The sequence below is a fragment of the Schistocerca cancellata genome, chromosome 5 (genome assembly GCF_023864275.1).
Source record: "Schistocerca cancellata isolate TAMUIC-IGC-003103 chromosome 5, iqSchCanc2.1, whole genome shotgun sequence".
In the NCBI taxonomy this organism is placed as follows: domain Eukaryota; kingdom Metazoa; phylum Arthropoda; class Insecta; order Orthoptera; family Acrididae; genus Schistocerca; species Schistocerca cancellata.
The window spans coordinates 789,193,047-789,207,173 of record NC_064630.1 but is presented as its reverse complement, the minus strand read 5'-3'; the positions used below and the strand labels follow the sequence as shown (position 1 = coordinate 789,207,173).

The following is a 14,127-nucleotide window of genomic DNA, read 5'->3' as shown; positions in this document are numbered from 1 at the left end:
TGAGACCTCTTATTTCCTTCCCCTTTCTTTGTTTATCCCTTTCTCTTTCTTCCTCACTGTGCGTGTCTGAAGGCCGACAAACGCATTTTCATGCGTAGCCGGTGACGGGGTAACGCGTAATTCCCCGCCCCGGGTAGACAGGTAGGACACCTACGTACCCCCTGGTAACGGCCAGGCCCAGGGAGGGGTGATTACCCGAGCTGATACCTTCCGAAAGTGCCGATTGGTTCCTCCGTCCGTTTGTCGGGAGGTGTGACCTGAAGTGTGAACAATCACCTAAGGCGGGAGTGCCCTCAGAGAGGGCCCCCACAAGGGAGGTGCGCGCCATCGGAGACGCCGGTAATCATGGGGGTTCTTCCACAATGGTTTCCTCACCTTCCACTATGTCTGCTCACAAGCGTAAGTTCACTGAGTCTCAGCCACAGACAGTTCTTCCATCGTTGCCACAGTTCCTTGTTGTTTCTCGGTCTGATGAAGCTCACAACTTCTCCACGGTCAACACTTTCATTATACAGAAAGGTGCCGACGCAATTGCAGGCCCTGCAAAGTCTTGTTCCAGATTATGGAATGGCACCATGTTGTTAGAAACAGTCAGTGCCCTCCAGACACAAAAATTGCTGCATACTTCACTTCTCCACACTTTCCCTGTCTGGGTGGAACCGCACCGTACTTTAAATTCCTCGTGTGGAGTCGTTTATACACGCTCCCTCGATGGATTGTCTGACGACGAAATTCAGCATTACCAGTCTGACCACGGCGTAACAGCTGTTCATAGAGTTATGAAAAGTGTTGACATGAACATCATTCCAACCCGCACTGTCTTCTTGACATCTGACAAAGTTCAAATCCCATCCAAAATCAAAGCAGGCTTTGAGATAATTTCCGTTCGCCCTTACGTCCCAAACCCTACGCGTTGCTATCGGTGTCAGCGGTTCAATCACACCAGCCAGTACCGTCCCAATCCGGCCAAATGTGTTACGTGTGGCAAGGATGGCCATGAGGGTGCTTGTCCACCTCCATCCCCTCGCTGCATCAACTGTATGGGTGACCACGCTGCTTCCTCTCGAGATTGCCCCATTTTTAAAGACGAAAAGCTCATCCAGGAAATCAGATTGAAGGAAAAGGTGTCGACCTTTGCTGCTCGAAAATTATTCGCCAGTCGACAGCCCACCGTGCCTCAGACAGGAAAATACAGCACTGTCCTTGCTTCTCCTCGGCCAACAAAGGAGGCGGCCATGCAGACTTGCGACCTCACCTTTAGTGCCACGGTCGTCAGATCGACCAGCGCAAAGATCGCCCGTTCGACCTCACCACTTTCGCCTGCCCACTCTATGGCTCACCCTTCATCGGGTTCTGCTAAATCTCGATCCCAAAAGTCAGACACCAAGACTTCGAAAAAAGAGCATACTCGAAGATTTTTTACGTACCCCAACTTCACAACCATAAGTTCCTCCTTCATCTAAACATCATATTTCCAAGAAGGCTAATAAGAAACCCAGTTCATCTCCTTCTCCGCCAAGGCTTGTCTCATCTACAGCACCACCTGCCCGAAATCGCCCTCGGCCGTCTTCTGTGTCGCCGAGGTGCACTGCTGGCGGCCGATCAACCTTCTGATAGCTGGTGGCAGGAGCTGCTCCTGAACAACCTATGGATCAGGATCTTCTGCCTTCGGCTGAATGCCATTCTATGCTGTCGGTCGCAAGCTCTGAGCAGTCGTTGAGTTGACGGCAACCTTGGTCACATTCCTCCATTTTCTGTTCACCCTATGTCCATTATCCACTAGAATATCAGCGGCATTCGAGCCAATCTGGATGAATTGTCGATCCTCTTACGATCCTACTCGCCGGTCATCTTCTGTCTTCAGGAAACAAAGCTGCATCCCCATGACCGCATTGTTCTCCCCCATTTTCAGTCCGTCCGATTTGATCTCCCCTCTGTTGAAGGCACTCCAGCCCATGGAAGACTCATGATTCTCCTCCATGAGACTCTCCATTATCACCCAATCCACTTAAACACTTCCTTGCAAGCTGTCGCTGTCCGTCTTTCCCTTTCTGGATATACCTTTTCTCTTTGTACTGTATACATTCCATCGTCCACACCAATGGCACGTGCTGATCTCCTTCATCATCTTGGTCAGCTTCCACCCCCCTATTTGCTGGTTGGGGACGTCAATGCCCACTACCGGCTTTGGGGATCTCCACATCCTTGTCCACGTGGCTCACTATTGCTAGACGTCTTCCACCAAGCGGATCTAGTTTGCCTCAACACTGGGGGCCCTACATTTTTGTCTGGCTCCACGACAAATTTCTCTCATTTGGACCTTTCTGGCGGTACTGTTCCGCTAGCTCGGCGCTTCGAATGGTTCGCCCTTGATGATACACACTCGAGTGATCACTTTCCATGTGTCCGTAGACTGCAGCCTCAACTGCCCTACATGCGCCCGCGACGCTGGAAGTTTGCCCAAGCCGATTGGACACTTATTTCGTCTCTAGCGACATTCGATGACCGTCACTTTCCTAGCGTCGACGATGAGGTCACACATATTACCGACGTTATTCTTACAGCTGCGGAACGTTCAATACCACGCACTTCCGAATTGCCCCGGCGCCCCCCAGTTCCTTGGTGGAACGAGGCATGCCGTGACGCAATACATGAGCGGCGACGTGCTCCTCGCGTTTTCCGTCACCATCCTACTTTGGCCAACTGTATCCGCTATAAGCAGTTCCGTGCGCGATCCCGTCGCGTCATCCGCGATAGCAAGAAGGCACGCTGGAAATTCTTTATTTGCTCATTTAACACCTTCACTCCCCCCTCGGAAGTTTGGAGTCGGATTAGACGGTTCTCAGGCGCGCCTAGTTTCTCCCCGGTCTCTGGGCTCACTGTTGCGCATGATACATTAGTGGACCCCGTCGCAATTTCTAACTCGTTGGGTCAGCAATTTGCTGAGATTTCGAGCTCTTCAAATTACGCGCCAGCGTTTCTCCCGAAGAAACGTGCAGCGGAAGTGCGACCTCTTGCTTTCTCCTCTCTAAATCGCGAAAGCTACAATACTGTTTTCTCCATGCGGGAACTCCAACATGCACTCTATTCTTCTCGCTCCTCCGCCCAAGGACCGGATGGTATCCACATCCAAATGTTGCTGCATTTATCAACCCATAGCCTGCGTTACCTCCTTTGCATTTATAATCGAATTTGGACCGACTGTACTTTTCCCAGACGATGTAGTGTATGTGAGGTTTTGGAGCGTATGGTGAATTGCCGTTTAGCTTGGTGGCTGGAGTCCCGCAGTCTTTTAACACCTGCCCAATGCGGTTTCCGAAAGCATCGTTCTGCAGTTGACCATCTTGTTTCTCTCTCCACTTATATCATGAACAATTTTCTCCGGAAACTCCAAACAGTAGCAATATTTTTTGATCTGGAGAGAGCATACGGTACCTGTTGGAGGACAGGCATCATCCGCACTCTCTTGGGGCTTTCGAGGTCGGCTGCCTCTTTTTCTTCGCGAATTTATGGCAAAGCGCACATTTAGAGTGCGGGTGAACACTACTGTCTCCCGTACTTTCTCCCAAGAAAATGGGGTACCCCAGGGCTCCGTGCTAAGTGTTGTACTGTATCCTATTGCCATAAATCCAATTATGGATTGTCTCCTTCCTGATGTCTCGGGCTCCGTCTTTGTGGACGATTTTGCGATCAGCTACAGCTCTCAACGGACCAGCCTTCTTGAACGACGTCTTCAAGGATATCTCGATCGCCTCTCTTCTTGGAGCACCGAAACCGGCTTCCGTTTTTCTCCCAGTAAGACCGTTTGTGTTAATTTTTGGCGACGTAAAGAGTTTCTCCCACCCACCTTACATCAAGGACCTGTCAACCTTCCGTTTTCGGACGTCGCTAAATTCTTGGGTCTTATGTTTGACATAAAGCTGTGCTGGTCATCCCACGTTTCCTATCTTTCGGCTCGCTGTCTGCGATCCCTCAACACCCTCCGTGTCCTGAATGGTACCTCCTGGGGAGCCGACCGAGTGGTCCTTCTCCGCCTCTATCGCGCCTTAGTGCACTCGAATTGGACTATGGATGCATAGTTTACTCCTCTGCTCGGCCGTCTATTCTTCGTCGTCTCGACTCTATCCACCACCGTGGATTACGTTTAGTGTCTGGAGCTTTTTACACCAGCCATGTGGAAAGCCTTTATGCTGAGACTGCTGAACCTCCACTGTCCAATCGGTGAGCAGTCCTTTTGTTCGTTATACTAGCCATCTGTCTTCCATGCCTGCTAATCCAGCCCATGACATTTTTTTCGACGCCTTCTTTGATGTAGGGTATGCAGGCCGCCCCTCCTCCCTACTACCACCGGGAGTCCGCTTCTGTCAACTGCTCCATTCTCTTTCCTTCCGCTTTCCTAAAACCTTCTTGACAACTTGGGGTACAGCACCGCCTTGGCTCCGTCCCCGGATCTGCCTGCTCCGTGACCTTTGTCAATTTCCCAAGGATGGTACCCCTTCACTTGTTTATCGTCGGGCATTTGCTGCTCTATGTGCACAAATGAAGAAAGCCACATTTATTTACACTGATGGCTCGAAAACATCGTTAGGTGTTGGGAGTGCCTACATTGTTGGCGACACCCCAAATCAATTTCGGCTTCCCGACCAGTGTTCGGTTTATACTGCCGAGCTTTACGCTGTTCTCCAGGGTGTCCACTACATCCGCCACCATTAGCGGATACAGTATGCTATCTGCTCAGATTCTCTCAGCTCTCTCCTCAGTCTCCAAGCTCTTTACCCTGTGCACCCTCTGGTCCACCGGATTCAGTACTGTATGCGCGTGCTCCACCTGGGGGGGGGGGGGGGGGCGTCTCGGTGGCGTTCCTCTGGCTCCCGGGACACGTTGGTATCTGTGGAAATGAGGCGGCTGATATTGCGGCCAAGGCTGCAGTCCCTCTTCTTCGGCCAGCTATTCAATCGATTCCCTTCGCCGATCTACGGAGCGTTTTATGTCGTCGTGTCGTTCTTTTAGGGCACGCACATTGGTCGACACTTCTCCATAATAAATTGCGGGTCGTGAAAGCTCTTCTTTGTGCTTGGACCTCTTCCTCCCGAACGCGTCGTCGGGAGGAGGTAATTTTAACTAGACACCGAATAGGGCACTGTCTTTTTAGCCATCGACATCTTTTAAGCGGCGATCCTCCCCTGCTCTGTCCCCACTGCTCTCAGCTGTGGACGGTAAGACACCTTTTAATTGAGTGCCCCTATTTTACTCCGTTACGCGCCCGTCTACAACTCTCGCCTGATATATCGTCAATTTTAGCAGATGACACGCGCCCGGCCGATCGCGTTCTCGAGTTTATTAGTGCCAGTGAAATGACGTCAGTCATTTGAAGCTTTTTTTTTGGGGGGGGGGGACAACCAATCCCTTTCTGTAGTGGATTTTTAAGCCATCCTTCTGCTTTGTTTCTCCAATTGTTTGAGTTTCGTTCCCATTGCTGCTGGTTTCCATTTTCGGTTTTTACTGTTTCCTAAGTCACTGACCAGGCGCTAATGACCATAGCAGTTTTGCGCCCTAAAACCAAAACAAACAAACCGTCCAGATTTAGTGGTAAAATGGCCAGTGGATAGGTGGATAGCACGTCAGAAACCGAACAAAAGTCAAGCATGAAAACAGGAAGATGGTGTATTGAACTGTGAGAAAAGAAGCAAAATAGAAACAGTGAAGGATCCAACTTCAAAATATACAAAGTCGAGCGCGTTTCAGGAGTCGTGTTGTTGTGGTTCTGTGGTTACGGTGTCGGACTGCGAAGGAGTACGTTCATGTTCATATCTCTCTAATGTCTCAAATCTTTACACAGAGTTACGTACTGTCCGCCTGGTCATTAACATGTCTGCTTTCCTTCTGTAGTCTTGGCAGTTACCATACTATACACTGGTTATAGAACATGAGTCATGTGGTAAGAGTATACTAATGTCGCAAGTAAATGTGATAATTAAGAGAGCAAGCGAGATGCCATGTAGACCTCTCACAGTAATGAAACCAACAAATAAACGAGTGTGAACTATGTTAGAACAAAGGAATTCAAGAGTGAAAACTTGCAAAACGATCGCAACCTTCATAACATGTGGTAATTGCGTAGAACAAATAGAAGATACGTACGTCTCGAGGTCCCTTGCTTACGCCTCGCTGTTACAAACGGACGTTAAACTACGACTCAGAAATAAATTACAGTACGACGAACAGAGACGTCAGTGACTGGATGTACAATTCATAATTCTGTGTAACAAGGAATTTTAGCCGTGGGAGGGGGATTGGGGGGGGGGTCCAAATTAGAGTTCTCCCTGGCCAGAGCAGCAACGTGAGATGATGATGATGTTTGGTTTGTGGGGCGCTCAACTGCGTGGTTATCAGCGCCCGTACAATTACCCAATCTTTGCTCAGTCCAATTTCGCTACTTTCCTGGATGATGATGAAATGATGAGGACAACACAAACACCCAGTCATCTCGAGGCAGATGAAAAACCCTAACCCCGCCGGGAATCGAACCCGGGACCCCGTGCTCGGGAAGCGAGAACGCTACCGCGAGACCACGAGCGGCGGACAGAGCAGCAACGTGACGGCGTTGCCATTCATATTCGGTCGATGTCGTACATTTTGAGCTTGGACTGTTCACTGTTTCTATTTCGCTTCTTTTTTCACAGTTCATTTCTCCCTGTTTTCATGCTTGATCTGAAGTGTTGGCAGAAGAGCCAACACTGTGTTGCTAGAGGAGGCCGATGCACGCGTTTAATTCCACGCTGACTGGCGTGAGGTCTGGAACAGTTAAGGGAATTAATAGTAACAAATAAAGTACGTAGTTGATATAATACTTAACTTTAATCCACAATTGGTGTACATCGCTCTTGACGGTACGTGTTATTATCTCAATATCAAATGCTATGGCGCCTTGCTAGGTCGTAGCAAATGACGTAGCTGAAGGCTATGCTAACTATCGTCTCGGCAATTGAGAGCGTAGTTGTCAGTGATCCTTCTCTGGCTAAGTCGGCTGTACATCTGGGGCGAGTGCTAGGCGTCTCTCTAGACTCTCCGTGTGGCGGCGCTCGGTCTGCCATCACTGACAGTGGCGACAAGCGGGTCCGACGTATACTAGCGGACCGCGGCCGATTTAAGGGCTACCACCTAGCAAGTCATCATCATTCATCCTCATTACGGTCGGAGGAAGGCAACGGCAAACCACCTCCATTAGGACCTTGCCTAGTAAGGCGGTGCGGGTCTCCCGCATCGTTCCCCTACGCTCTGTAAAGAAGCATGGGACTTCATTTCTATTTCCATACCTAGCAAGTGTGGTGTCTGGCGGTGACACCACATGATCTGTGTTCAGTAGCTGATGGGCTGTCCTATGGGCCATCTTACCACTATATCTCAAGGGGGTGCGATGGGGAGTTTCCCTCGTAAGTAACATAGCTCGATCGATCTTGGACGATAGATAGAAAGAACTGCTACAGTATAGTGCAAAATAAATCTGCAATGAAAGAAACAGAAGTGATACTTTTAGTGTAGAACAATAATTGCAATGAAATCACAGCGACTGTTGACTTTTTCTTTTCTCGGCCGTTCACTTACGTAATAAAATGAAACACCTACAGCCGTCGTTGTTATGTTATTATACTTGACTGCAACCAGTTTATTGACACAGTACACCATCTTCAGGTGTTAACTGACGCTGAGGGAGTGAACTCCAGTCGTGTTCACTAATGCATCAGTGGCAAAAATCTACGAATTGGTTTCCGGAGAATACTGTAAAAGTGCTGTTGTGACAGCAACCATCAACTACCAACTGACTAGAAAAGCATTCGAAGTAGAAGGTCTAAAGATATGAGTGAGACTCATATCTTTGGAAGTTCTGGAGTACCATAATAACCATACGACAATTCCGGCCGTACCCTCACATGGTGAGAGGTGGCAACACGAAATGCAAGTAGGAATATTGTCGAATATGACAGTTTTGGTGGTCCAGGTTTTATAGTGTCGGGAGGCATACTTTAACTTTAGCGTACTGACCTCCACGCTATACATTAACTGGTCAACATTACCTGTACCACTGTACTCGTCCCGCGCGTGCCTCTTTCCAAGTATGCATTCAGAAACGTTCAAACGTGTGTAAAATCTTATGGGACTTAACTGCTAAGGTCATCAGTCCCTAAGCTTACACACTACTTAACCTAAATTATCCTAAAGACGAACACACACACCCATGCCCGAGGGAGGACTCGAACGTCCGCCGGGACCAACCACACAGACCATGACTCCGGCGCCTGAGACCGTTCGGTTAATCCTGCGCGGCTATGCATTCAGCACTGACTTCGTTTTATGGAAGACACTGCGCGCCTGCATGGAGCAGCACATGCAGGGGAGCTCTCGGAACGAAAGAACACTCGGAGATCGGACTGCCCGCGTCCCCAACTTAAATCCCGCCCAGCTCGTGTCGGACACTTTGGGGAAAAGTACTGCTGCACGTCCACAGACACAGACGACCATGCAGCAGTTGTCAAGCACACTGGTGGAGGAATGGAACGCCCTGTCACGTAAACTTCTTACGAACGTTGTGGCCAGCATGGGAGCGCGTTGCAGAGCCTGCATCGCTGACCGTGGTGGCCACACACCCTATTAAGAGGTCCAGAGGTCCATCCCAAATGGTGGTGACTCCAGTGCTATTATTCTCTTTCAATAAAAGTGACTCTTTAGTTCGTGTCATAAAGTGTTTGTTTTTGGTTACCTTCTGTACTTTACTGCCACAGATAATTCTGCGTGTGCTCTAAATTTAATGGAACTCTGCTTCTTGGCGGTACCACATCGTGCGAGCGCTACTACCGTCCATAAGCTTAGCTGCAACAGTGCATGCCGGGAAACGTTTTGCAACCAAATAAGCTAACGAGAGCCAATTAAATTTGTCTCTTAAATTAGTGTAGCGCTGTGGGATTATACAGACGAATTATTCTGTAACAGCGATAGAGATGTGAACGACCTCCTCGTGCAAATCCTGAAGATCAAAGGGATGTCGACCGCCCGCCATGTCATCCTTCCCCATTGGGGGTCAGGTGGCCAGTACTCTGCCCTCACGATAGCTTTTATAGCTGATTATCATTCATGTAGCTCCTCAGTTGGCATTGCGATGGTGAGTACACTGCCCACCAGTCAGGAAAATTTCTTGGCAGTACCAGAAATCGAACCCAAATCTCTGCGTGGCAGCCATCGACGCTCGCCACTCAGCTATTGCGGGGTCTCTTTTGAATAAAAATTGAAGATAGAAGCGCTGCCAACACTTTCTGCGTGAACCCTGCTAAAATTTTGCAAGAAAGAAAGAAATTTCTTTTATCGTGAGAGAATCTAGGTCTCCACGAAATTTTAATAACCAAAAGTTTGCGCAACGGATAATTATTTAATCTATAACTTCACCCGACTATAGTTGTAACAACTGTAGGCAACCATATTCATTTTATCTCCCAACATAATAGATCCACCTCTCTTCTCTTAGACACTGTTCGCGCCATGTCCTCTTTATGTTCTTCATATAAGGAATATCTATTCCATTCTGTCAATAATGGGGGTGCTCTAACATTTTTTTAAAACGATAACATTAATTCATCTTACTATAAATTGCAGACTTAGGCTTTTACTCATTCTCTATTTATTTCCACTTCATTCGACAATAATACCGGTGCCCTAATAATGATGGTAATGAGAAACACTAACTCATCTTCTATGAGTTCACAAAATTTTCTTTTATTCATTTCACTATATAATCACGTAAGCTCATTGACCAGTAATTCACAATTGCAACTAAGTTCTTTGGCTGTGACAAATGTTACTATTTCTAAAGTTTAAATTACTTTGACCTCGTAATTCTCAACATTAGAGTCAAGGACAAGGTTCGATGGTTTCCACAAGCGTAAACATTCGATCTCTCTCATTCACTCACACATACGTTCTAGCTACCGAACTAAGAAATGATTATTTGTAATTGAAAAGCTTAGCATCTACAGGCTGTTACAAAAAGGTACGGCCAAACTTACAGGAAACCTTCTTCACACATAAAGAAAGAAAATGTTATGTGGGCATGTGTCCGGATACGCTTATTTTACACGTTAGAGCTCATTTTATTACTTCTCTTCAAATCACATTAATCATGGAATGGAAACACACAGCAACAGAACGTACCAGCGTGACTTCAAACACTTTGTTACAGGAAATGTTCAAAATGTCCTCCGTTAGCGAGGATAAATGCATCCACCCTCCGTCGCATGGAATCCCTGATGCGCTGATGCAGCCCTGGAGAATGGTGCATTTTATCACAGCCGTCCACAATACGAGCACGAAGAGTCTCTACATTTGGTACCGGGGTTTCATAGACAAGAGCTTTCAAATGCCCCCATAACTGAAAGTCAAGAGGGTTGAGGTCAGGAGAGCGTGGAGGCCATGGAATTGGTCCGCCTCTACCAATCCATCGGTCACCGAATCTATTGTTGAGAAGCGTACGAACATTTCGACTGATACGTGCAGGAGCTCCATCGTGCATGAACCACATGTTGTGTCGTACTTGTAAAGGCACATGTTCTAGCAGCACAGGTAGAGTATCCCGTATGAAATCATGATAACGTGCTCTATTGAGCGTAGGTGGACGAAACTAAAATGAGCTCTAACATGGAAATGAAGCGTTTCCGGACACATGTCCACATAAGATCTTATCTTTGAGTGTGAGGAATGTTTCCTGAAAGTTTGGCTGTATCTTTTTGTAACACCCTGTATAACGCTACCTTCTCGTCATTTCCAAATCAATGTTTCATATCTACCATATGTTTTATGATCACCCCCAGTTATTTACTTTACACTCACGTGGTTTATAAATTGCATTGACTCCCACTACACAATTTGGATCTAGTTAAGACTTTAAAAAAATCCGTTTATATAAATTGACTCGCTTAAGGAACCACAAAATCATCTTAGCTGAGACTTAAAGGATTGAGATGCTCGACCTCTTCAAAACAGTACATCAAATTTTACAACAACGTACTTCATTCTTCCCTTCAAAAAGTTACACAATATCACCCTTTTATTCTACACTGTACTTAGTTTCCATACACGTAGTCGATCCTTTAATTCTCGTCGTTTATTTTTCAAAGTTTCCCACATTGAAAAATTTGTGATCCGATACGTTATTCCTACGAGTTACCGGTATCACTACCATAGGCGAATTTACTTTTATATAAAAATAACGTTATCCCCTGCAATCTCCTGTTGCTAAAAATTCCGAAATTACTCCTACAAATTCAAGGTTGAATTTCACTATTCTATTTACCTGAAAAAATACGAAAAAGATTTGTTAGTTCCTGCTTAATGTTAACAGTACCAAGAACTTTTCAAACCACACGGTTCATCTTCTTCGTCTGCCGCACGTGGTATGTGCAAAGTGATAAAATTACCCATGTTCATCACATGCATTCTTTATATTGAGTAAAGTAATAGCAACCAACTTTTATTTAAATCCGAACTGTTTCGAAAACTTAACTTTCGACATAATGAAACTTAAGGTATCATGTTACCGACACAAATATTTCACACGCACAAGTTCTACCTCCCTACACAGATTTTCGCCCATCCAAAATTTACTAAAAATATTTCTAATATCAGCTGCAAAAGAAGATTTCACTTATGGTGAATGATTATTGCCTTATGTATTTTATTCCTATCTCCTCTTTGTGAGTAGTTATGCCTAGCAATTACCAAGTTACATCCATGCAGTCCAGAGTCTCCAGCGCGAGTGCTCTCTTGCCGCCTCGTCACTAGTTCCTTCCGGAATAACCTGAGAGTGGGGTGACTCCTGACCAATGAGCGCTCTAGAGATTCAAGTGTTTGAAACTCCCGGCTCGTTCCTCTCGTACATGTAATGAAAACTGCCAGCGCTTTTCAGCATAGTTAGCTAAAGGTGAAGTTACAGACTATCCTATCCCCATCTCTCCGATGTCAAAGAAACACTTCTACATAAAAACTTTCTCACTTGTCTCTAAATCTATATTACATTGCACACCTACAGATATTATTTCATTGTGCTTTTACTCACATCATCTCAAATCATTCATCCAGACCCTTTTTCATATATACTGTTTTTACCACAGTTGCGGAATTTTAAGGTATGAACAATAGGAATGTTGGGTTTTATATATATATATATATATATATATATATATATATATATATATATATATATATATATTAGAATAAAACTCGTCCAGTTGTTGTAGACAACTTCGTAGGTTGGTTGATTGAAATTTTAGTTCTTACTGAGTGTTGGAATGCTAAGTACTACGAGTATTGTATTATAAAATCTTTCTGTAATAAAAAGATGAGAAATTTCATTGGTGGTACAAATGTTGGATAAAAAAAAGATGAGAGATGTCATTGGCTGGGCCAATGGACATCAATCACTATAAAGGCAGACAGTTGACAAATAACCAGTAGAAAATAGCGAAGGGGGCTAAAGGCGACCGATTAATATAAAAGAAAAGTAGAAGTGTCACTCACCCGGTTATTCGATTGCAAATGGAAAATATGCTGGAGGAACTTGTCCCAGAATAGTCCACAACCTGGAAGAGATATTAGTATAGAGGACCTACATCTTTATATCATTGGTAACCACAGCATTGTAAATACGTGCTAAGCTGAATAAAACCACAAACAGCTGTTAACTGATTATTGACTCGACCGTTTTCTCTACGTTAAAGTCGCATCCTGAAGTGATAAGTAGAGAGTAATATATTAGCACACGGAGGCAAGCAACGTACAAAGTCACAGAATCCAACCCGATGAAGAGGGAAAATGGTGAACAAAAATAATCGGCAGAGCATGGGGGCGATTAGTGCAGGGGATGAGGCAGAATAACAAACTATTCGCAACCGACGATGAACACATCAGATAGGAGGAGGCCCCATTTACCGTGGCAATCCCTGCCATTGGTAGTGGCAAGGGCCAATCACTGAACGCGGTCAGCTGTGCACTGCACTGTTCAACCCAGTGCTCTGCCGGTTATTTTTTATTGACTTTTTTCCTTCTTAATTTATTTATCTGGTTAACTATTTATTCCAAGAATGTGTGAGCGACGAGCTACATTGTTGATTTGTGTTGTTCTGTCTTGCCTTCTCATTTATTACTGCGTTTTGGCATCACTTGTGCACCGAAAGCACCCCGGAGTAATCGTCTTAAGTCGCCATCGTTATTCATCAGTTTTGCATGAGTGCCGTGATTTGTCTTCCTTGGTTGCATGCAACGACGTGTGTGTTCCCTGCGTCATGTGAACTTTTCGTAAACTTGGTTCCCTTCATTGTTTACACGTCTCAATATTCTATCTCGTAATTTCCGTGTGGTGTGTGCGCAACAGCGAACGTACGTACGTTGTCAAATGGCCTGCTGACGTCACCGACTTTTCTAAACTCTTACAGCAAAATCGTAACGCAAACGGTTTTACCCATTTAAGTGATGAGGGATATAACAAAATGCTTAAAGTATAGGGGAATGTAGATATCGATGGGCTGTCTAAAGTGAATATGTAATAAAATCCTCGGATATTGCAGCACACATTTTATCTGTAGTGTAATCTTTTGCTTTTCACTACAGGTATCACAGAGGATATAAATAATCGGCTCATTCAAGGAGACTGGTTTTCTCCACTGGGCCAAACACTTTGAGCGAATGGAGTGTATTGTACTATCTGGAATAACGAATAATATGTAATAGAAACCAAGGAGCCTACAGGTAGAAATGTCACTTTCGAATGTAAGAAGAAAATGGTAAAAAGGACATTTGGCTGCTCATCTAAACACACACTATTAGAAAACGTATAATGAAAGCCTTAACTTTTTTTCTCATACTTTCATACTGGCCTACTTAGGCGTAAAATCAGACAAAATTCGAGGTGGTACATTCAAAGCAACTCGCATTGTCTCTCTAGTCACCGTCCACAGAACGATTATATTGTGAACAACAAAAGAGTATGAATTGTTCGTAGTTTTCAATAATCACTCTAATCACTGTACGAAATCATTCTTTTTTACCATATTACTGTAATACTTCAATCACCAATATTAATCAGTT

The 14,127-nt window shown here is 45.4% G+C and overlaps 1 protein-coding gene across 1 annotated transcript in view; it reads left to right on the top strand.

Moving 5' to 3' along the window:
• The window catches only part of LOC126188806 (piggyBac transposable element-derived protein 4-like), a 156,769-nt gene that overhangs the window by 40,343 nt on the left and 102,299 nt on the right, over window positions 1-14,127 (top strand). The window lies entirely within an intron of this gene.